The 8,205-nt window shown below is 44.4% G+C and overlaps 1 pseudogene; it reads right to left on the bottom strand.

Annotated features, from left to right (window-relative positions):
* Positions 1–5,758: 5,758 nt before the first annotated feature.
* Positions 5,759–6,461, bottom strand: LOC100352857 (mitochondrial import receptor subunit TOM20 homolog pseudogene; annotated as a pseudogene).
* Positions 6,462–8,205: the final 1,744 nt, after the last annotated feature.

The raw sequence follows: 8,205 nt of genomic DNA, 5'->3' as shown, positions 1-8,205 counted from the left end.
CTCAGTTGGAAAAGTCACTGTGAGTGCCTGTCCAGAGCATTAACTGGAAATGACCCTTGTCATCACTCTCAGCGTGTGGGACAGAAGAAACAAATGGAAAAACTCACTGGAAAAATGGTTTCTAAAAGAGGCCACTTGCATGACAGATGAGACGCTGTGTTCGTCGGACACATGGGCTCTGTTAGTAAAATGCTGCAGTCTTATCTGAGGTGCAGTCTATGCCCCGGACACCGTCCTAGGCTCTAGCCCCCGCCACCATTGCTGGAAGTCAGGTGACCACATGGCCCAACCACAGGTGTCAGCTCCACCCCCATCCTAATGGGATTTGCTGCTCCTACTTCCCTGCCCGCCCCCTGGCAAAGGTTTCACAGGACCTGTTCCTGAACATGTGGCACTCCCTCTCTCTCTCTCTCTCTCTCTCCCTCTCTCTCTCTTGATCTCTTTCTCTTACACTCTCTTACCCTCTCTCTCCTTCTCCTTCCATTCCCCCTGGGCTTCCCCCACCTGACAATAAACTTTCCTCTACCTCAGGTGTTTGGTGTGTTTTGTGGTGGCCTTACAGGCTCCACAGGCATTGTCTCCAGTGGCTATTACAGTTGCTGAGTGACTCCGAGAAGATAAAACCGCTGGGGACCACAGGGTCTTGACGGACCACCATCCCAATGTGATAAAAATGCTAACTTCAAAGTCTGAGAGCACTTCCTCAGTAATATGTTTCGAACTTTAATGTTGGATTTTCTTCGTCATTTACGCCTCCCTATGTGCATATGTGCCCATACAGATTTTCCCCTCTCTGTCCTGGGTCTTCAGAGGCCTCCACAAAGCAGAATGTGCTTTGTTCTTGCCACAGTGGACAAAGTTGAGTTAAGGAGCCAGTTGGTTCCTTGTCAGAGAGTGTGGGGAGAAAAGAGTGCTCTGCCTTTCGCTTTCCTTCCCATCTCACCCCACCCACACCTTCTCACCCTCTCCTTTTTCTCCCTTCCTAAAGCTGAAATAACCTAAATTAAAAAGCAAAGACTTCTGACACTCAGAAAGTAGGTCCTGGGGTGATACCATTTTCCGGTTTATCCTTTACTGGACAATAACTTTCAACTGTGATGGCCATCAGTCCTGGTTAATTGTCCTTATAGTCATTGCCCCTAGATCTCCTTGGAGAGGAGCGTCTGGTGACATTAGATGAAAGTCGTCCTAACTCTGCTGCTCATCAATGGAATGGCGCTGAGCTTAGTACCCTACCCTCCAGAGCCTTGGAATTCCCATATATAAAATGGGGATAACAAGATCCACCTTGGAATATTCTTGTGCAGATCAGAGATAAGGCCTGAGAAGGATGTTATCTTTCCCAGTGGCTGGCAAACCTTGGTATTCATTGTTATTGCTGCTACAGGGCAGTGTTGATAGATTTGTCCTCCCAGTTCCACTCTCTTAACTACGGCAGCTAAGATTGTTAAACTTCATGTAAACTCAGAATTTCCCTCTCCCCCCTAGACACAGGAAACAACCTTGGAGCTAGGGAAAAGCCATTTGTGATCAGGGTGGTGTAGAAAATGCAAATAACACTAACAGTGACACCAACCATCAGAGCAGCAATCATAGTAATCAAGTCTATGTGGTTATTTACTGATGCTCATCATCATTTTTTTAGAAAGATTTATTTATTTGAGAGGCAGAGTTACAGAAAGAAAGAGAAAGACAGAGAGACAGAGAGAGTCTTCCATCTGCTGGTTCCTTCCCCAAATGGCTGCAGCAGCCAGAGCTGAGCCTATTCAATCCATAGCCAGGAGCCAGGAGCTTCTTCCAGGTCTCCTATGGTGGTACAGGGGCCTAAGTACTTGGGCCATCTTCCACTGCTTTCCCAGGCCATTAGCAGGGAGCTGGATTGGAAGTGGAGCAGCCAGGACTTGAATTGGTGCACATATGGGATGCTGGCGCCACAGGCAGAGGCTTAGCCACCAAGCCACCCAGCATCAGCCCCTCATCATAATGATTACAACACTTTGAAATGCTGCTTAAATTGCTGTTGTTTTAAGTTGAATAGTCTAGCGTTAGCAAGTTCATCCAGTTGTACCTAAATAATTGTCAAGCATGATTCTCTCATTCCTTACTCTTGTCCCACCTCCTGCCAGCTACACATGACTGCGGTTCCCCACATACAACATGCCCTTCCACAGCTGTTTCCAAGGCTCCTCTCTATGCCAGGGATGACAGCCCCTCCCTCCCTTGGGATGTCCTCACTCCCTCCCCTGCCTCCTCTTCTCTCCCCTGGGAAAAGCACACTCATCCTCCAAGGCTCAGCTCATCCCCTCAGAAAGACCCTTTCGGACTCTCCTCCCACTCCCTCTAGGAACTCACACACACACACGCACACACACTCTCCATTCCACTGTCACAGACCTTTTATGGTAGAACTGCAATGGCACAGTAATTATTTGTTTATGTCTCTGCCTCCCCCCATTAGATTATGCACACGTGAAAGCAGAGACCATGAGTGCGTATTGGCAGTCCCAATGCCTAGCGTGGCACTTGGTTGTTAATAAGGCCTTGTTGAATGAAGAATTAAATCATTAAAAATCGCAAGATTAATTAAGAGTGTGGTTTTATGATTGGCCCATTGTGGCATAACTCTTAGTGTAATACAGTATTTAACATTGTGTCTTGAACGTAGCACGTGTTCCATAAATGTTTGTGAACTGAATGAATGAATGATGGCAGGTGAAAAATCTCTTAATTAGATCCAGAGGGTCCTCTTTATTTGCACAATCCAAATAAGAAAGGCGTTCTCAGACACTGAAAAAAGCTCTGCCGACATCTTTGTCTTACCCAGACTCATCTGAATGATAATGAGTGTGGAAAATGGATTAGCTCCTGGGTGGACAGGGCTTTTTTTTCACTTGTTTGTTATTTGTTTTTGTTTTTTGTCTGAGTAAAAAAGCAAAAACGCTAGAGTGCTCCTTCCTTTAGGAAGATTCAGTCCCCTTTAATTTTCCGTGATTTTTATGTTAGTGCTTATTTAATTAACACAATTAAGCTGTTTGCGGTATATGAACTAAAATTGAGAGAAAAAATGGTTATTAGTGTTGTATCGTTCATTTTGTCACTATTTTATATATCCGCAAACCAGAAAACCCTGGAAAAACTCATCACCAGATGTTCTTAGCATCGTCGTTTTATACTACTATGTGTCCAAAACGAATGACCAATCCAGTTGTCAACAAGATCCTTAAATGTTGCTCACGTGTGTTCTATGTACATGATATGCTCCACATAAAGCATGAATTATGCTAAAAATAAGAGTAACAACAGTCTATCAGTTCTGGCTCAGAAGCCAGGTGTTTTCAGTACATTAAGAAGGGTGTTTTTCAAGTTTTATGAGAGTGTAGTGCCTCCTTTATCCAGAGCAGCAAAGGATTATTGAGACCCCAAGATTAAGGGTACACCATGAAACAAAAGCAGGCGCTCAGTGCCAAAATGCTACCCCTGTTTCCTGTTTCTTTTCTGATTAATCTTACAACCCCTCTTCATTACCACCACTCAAGGGGAAAAAGAGGATTAATACTATCAGCCTGGATGGTTTTGTATGAATTTGAAAGAGCACATGGAAAGTTGCTGAGATGGTGCCTGGCCCAGAAAATTCTGTAGATGGTTATTGTTGCTGTTGTTTTATCGTCAGCATTATTTATCCACCATATTCTCATCCTCTAAACTGCAGCAGAGCTACAGTTGGCAACCCTCACGTTGTTTTCCAGTTGGACTGACATTCATTCCTATATGAATGCCAGTTGCTCTAATTTGTGTATAGTGATAGAACCTGCTGTCTAGTTGTCTCCTGTTCATTCAAGTTTGGTTTCATAGCATTTCTTCCATATTGCTTATGCTTCAGTCTCTGCTCTTAGTGCACTCAAGGTCATGCATCTCTCATACTGATCATGAAAGCGTGGTTTTCCAAAAGCATCTGGTTGTCATAACAAAGCGTCACTAAATTGTTTACACTCAGGGTTGCAGCTCCACAGAGTTCCAGAAGGTCCCACTGGTTTGAAATCAATATATATTAGTTATCTCTTGCTGCATAACAAATTACCTCAAATTTTACAGCTTAAAACAATGTTTGTGTATCTCACTGGTCTATAAGAACCAAATCTGGATGGGATGGCTGAGATCTCTGCTCAGGTTCTCACAAGGCTAGAACCCATGTATCAGCTAGCTATGTCCTGCTCTGGAACTTACTATTCTCTTCCAGTCTCCTTCCTGTAACTAGCAGAGTTATGGGTGTAGAAATGAAGAGGGGCCAACATTGTGGCGCAGTGGGATAAGCTAGCAACTGCAAAGTCAGTGTCCCATATGGATACTGGTTCAAATTCTAGCTGCTATACTTCTGATCCAGCTCCCTGCTAATGTGCCTGGGAAAGCAGGGGAATATGGCCCAAGTCCCTGGGCCCCTGCACCTATGTTTGAGATCTAGAAGACGTTCCTGGCTCCTGGCTTCAGCTCGGCACAGTCACAACCATTGCAACCATTTGGAGAGTAAACCAGCCAATGGAAGACCATTCTCTGTCTCTGTCTTTCTTTCTGTAACTCTACCTTTCAAATAAAATAAATAAATCTTGGGGTTTTTTTCCTCTCTTGGAAGCCTCCCTCCATGCTGCTCTGGCTGGAGGTCTTCGACTCTAATAAATCTTTTTAAATCTCTCTGCTTGTCTGCTTAGAAATTGTTCTTCCATGTGAGACTAAGTAAAATTTTAGGTGGCCATCCATGCACATTGAAAGGAAAGGCCACCACAAAACACACCAAACACCAGAGTCAGGGAAAAGGTTTGTTGTCAGGTGGGGGAAATCCGACAGGCTGCCTCTCTATACACAGAGAGAATAGCAGCCTGTGCTGGGAGAACAGGTCTTACACAGCTTTGCAGAGATAAGGAAGTGGGAGCAACAAATCCCATTAGGGTGAGAGTGAAGCTGATGCTTGTGTTTGGGCCATTTGGTCAACTGACTTCTGGTAAGCCAGGCTGGGCTTAGAATGAAGCTTATTGTACAAAATGGCAACAGGGCCAGAGACTAAAGTGGCACCACAGAGAAGACTGTACCATTTTATTAACATGCATGAAACCTCTGATGGAAACAGTTTCTATAAGCTGGCACTGCACCCCCCTGGGGAAGCCACCTCCTGCTGAGAAGCTACCTCCTGCTGGAACCCTGTCTTGAGTCCTTTTCCCAAAGATGCTCCTTTGAAGCATGAAGCAGCTGAAGCGATCATCGTCCAGTCCCCCCAACAGATGTTAGGGCCCTTTCTTGTTAAGGGGGGGTCAGATGCATTAATAGGCAATCGGGGTGGTCCTAGTGGAATTTGGGGTGTAGAATATTTTCTCCCCCCAAAAAGTTATCTTTAGCAAGAACAAACAGGCCACCCTCCTTCCTTCGAAATCTCCAAATTTACCACGGGAATAGCAAGGGAGTTCTTCCTGAGCTCACAGCTTATTGTGAAAACCAGTTACCTATGTCACCCTTCTGGATGGTTTTTTGTTTTATCACGAGCAAGCCAGACAGGATGGAGAATTGTAAAGTATGTTTCTTGATGTGTTTTGTCCTCACCTGGTAATTGTCAGTCTGATTGTCAAGTTTTTTTTCCTTAGAAATTGTACTTAAAAACGCCAGTACCATAGGATCCTTTGGGTTTTTCCTCTCTTGGAAGCCCCTCATCGTCCTGCTTTGGCTGGAGGCCCTTGACTCTAACAAATCTTTTTAAATCTCAGATAAATACATCTTTTTTTTTTTTTGGTAACTCATAGTGTATTTATAAAATGAAAAGCTCTCTACAAAATACACTTTTCACTGGGAAAATAAATAAAACAGACAAATGGATCTACGCAAAGCAAACATGAACTTTGGTAGATTTCAGTGTAGGACAGTCCACAACAAGCTTATTTGCCCTTTTTCCCCAAGAGCTGCTCAGCTTCCAAGTTAAGAATTTTAAAAATATTTTGAAGTGAGATTTTATTATGTTGAAATTCTTCATTCCACATCATCTTCAGCCAAGCTCTGAGCACTTACAATTCTCTAATTGTTGGGAGTTTAGTGAGCAGCATCTGGAACACTGGCGGTGGAAGAGTTTGCTGCAATACTTGCAGCAATTGCTGTGGCTGTCCACATACAGCAATTGCATTTGTCAGATGGTCCACACCCTTCTCATATTCACCTTGAGCTAGTAACTCTTCACCAAGCTGTATTTCTTCAAGGAAGAACTTCTGGACAGCTTCTGCATCTTTAAGGTCAGGTAACTTGGAAAGCCCAGCTCTCTCTTTGGCAAGCTTTTGTTTCTTTCTTCGTTCTCGCAACCTGTTCTTGAAGTTGGGGTCACTCCGTCTCTTGCGGTCGAAGTAAATGCAATACCCTATGAAAAGGGCCCCGCATACGCCGGCGGCGATGGCGCTGTTCCGGCCCACCATGGTCTCTCAGCTGCAGAATGTAATGGCGAGGCCTCCGAAGCAACGGTTGGCCGCGAACCCTCGATAAATAAATCTTTTTAAAAAAAGCAGAAGACACTGTCTCCTTGCTGGCTGATAGTGGAGGGCTGCTTTCAGCTACTTGTAGCCATGCTATGGTCCTTGTACATGGCCCCTCCACCTTCAAAGCCAACTTGAGCACACTGAATCTTTCTCATGCTTCAAATCTCTCTAATGTCTCCTCTAGCAGGCATAGAAAACTTTCCGCTTTCAAAGAGGTCATCTGGCTGAGCCAAGCCCACTGGGATAATATCCAGATCTTAAGGTCAGCTAACTCAGGACTTGAATGGCATCTTTTTTAAAGATTTATTTATTTATTTGAAAGTCAGAGTTACATAGAGAGAGTGGGGGGGGGGGCTCTTCCACCTGCTGGTTGGTTCACTCCCCAGATGGCCTCAACAGCCGGAGCTGCACCCATCCAAAGCCAGGAGCCAGGAGCCTCTTCCGGGTCTCCCACTTAGGTGCAGGGGCCCAAGGACTGGGGCCATCTTCTACTGCTTTTCCAGGCCATAGCAGAGAGGTGGATCAGAAGAGGAGCAGCCGGGACTAGAACCGGAGCCCATATGGGATGCCAGCGCTTCAGGCCAGGGCTGTAACCTGCTGCACCACAGCACTGGCCCCAATTTAAATATTTTTAAATATCTTTTGTGTTTTTTTCTACTAAAGTTCATGCTTTCCTCAAATTTTCTTGAATTTTTGTAATAGCTATGTTAATTCCCTTGTCTGTGAGTTCTGTTATTGGATGGCATTTCTAGATCTTTTCCTTTGGATTGATTTTTCCCCTCTTTATGAGTCACATTTTCCTTCTTTGAATTTCTGGTATTTTTTTATTGGATGCCAAGTTTTGTGTGTTTTATGTTGTTTGGTGTTGGATTTTATTTCTTTGTTTTTTTTCTTTCTTTTTTGACGTCCCTTTAAATACTTTATGCTTTGTTCTGGGATGCAGTCAAGTTTCTTGGAATTGATTAAATCTTCTCAAGGTTTGCCTATAAATTATGTTGGGTCAGATCCAGACAAGCCTTAGGTCTAGGGTTAACTTTTTGCCTGCTTTTGAAGCATTCTAATCAATGCTCTGTTTCTGAATGCTTTCCTACTTTGGCACCAACTTTTCCTAGCCCCATGTGAGCTCTGGGTATTCTGCCATTCATTTCGTACAGTGTTGTCCCCTGATTTGGTAATGGTCTCATATGCATGTACAGATTTGTACTCAGTAAAAAACTCAGCAGAACCCCTCTGCGGATCTCTGGAGCAATCTCTCCCTCAGCAGCTCCCGCCTCTCCACAAGTCGGCCTCACATGTTCCAGTGAACCCCAAATCTCTCTCCTCATTTTAGCTCGACCACCGGAATGTGATTGTGTCCATCCCCACTCCCCTCACCTTTGCTGGATCCTCTTCAAGTAGTGAACTGGGGTATTCACAGCGCCCTTCCCTTCTCTGAGGGATTGCTGTCCTGTGCTACCTGTTGTCCAAAGGCTGAGCACCAGTGCTTCATGCAGCTACACAGCTTTCCATTTGCTTATGGCAACAGGGAAAATCTGGTCCCCACTATTCCGTCATAGCCAGAAGCAAAATGTCCCTGCTCTAGCTTACCTTTTTTTTTTTTTTTTTTTTTTTTTTTTTTTTTTTTTTTTTTTTTTGACAGGCAGAGTGGACAGAGACAGAGAGAGACAGAGAGAGACAGAGAGAAAGGTCTTCCTTTTGCCGTGGG

The sequence above is a fragment of the Oryctolagus cuniculus genome, chromosome 8 (assembly GCF_051225735.1).
Source record: "Oryctolagus cuniculus isolate XC-2025 breed Fujian yellow rabbit chromosome 8, ASM5122573v1, whole genome shotgun sequence".
Classification (NCBI taxonomy): Eukaryota; Metazoa; Chordata; class Mammalia; order Lagomorpha; family Leporidae; genus Oryctolagus; species Oryctolagus cuniculus.
This window is presented reverse-complemented; position numbering and strand designations above follow the sequence as displayed.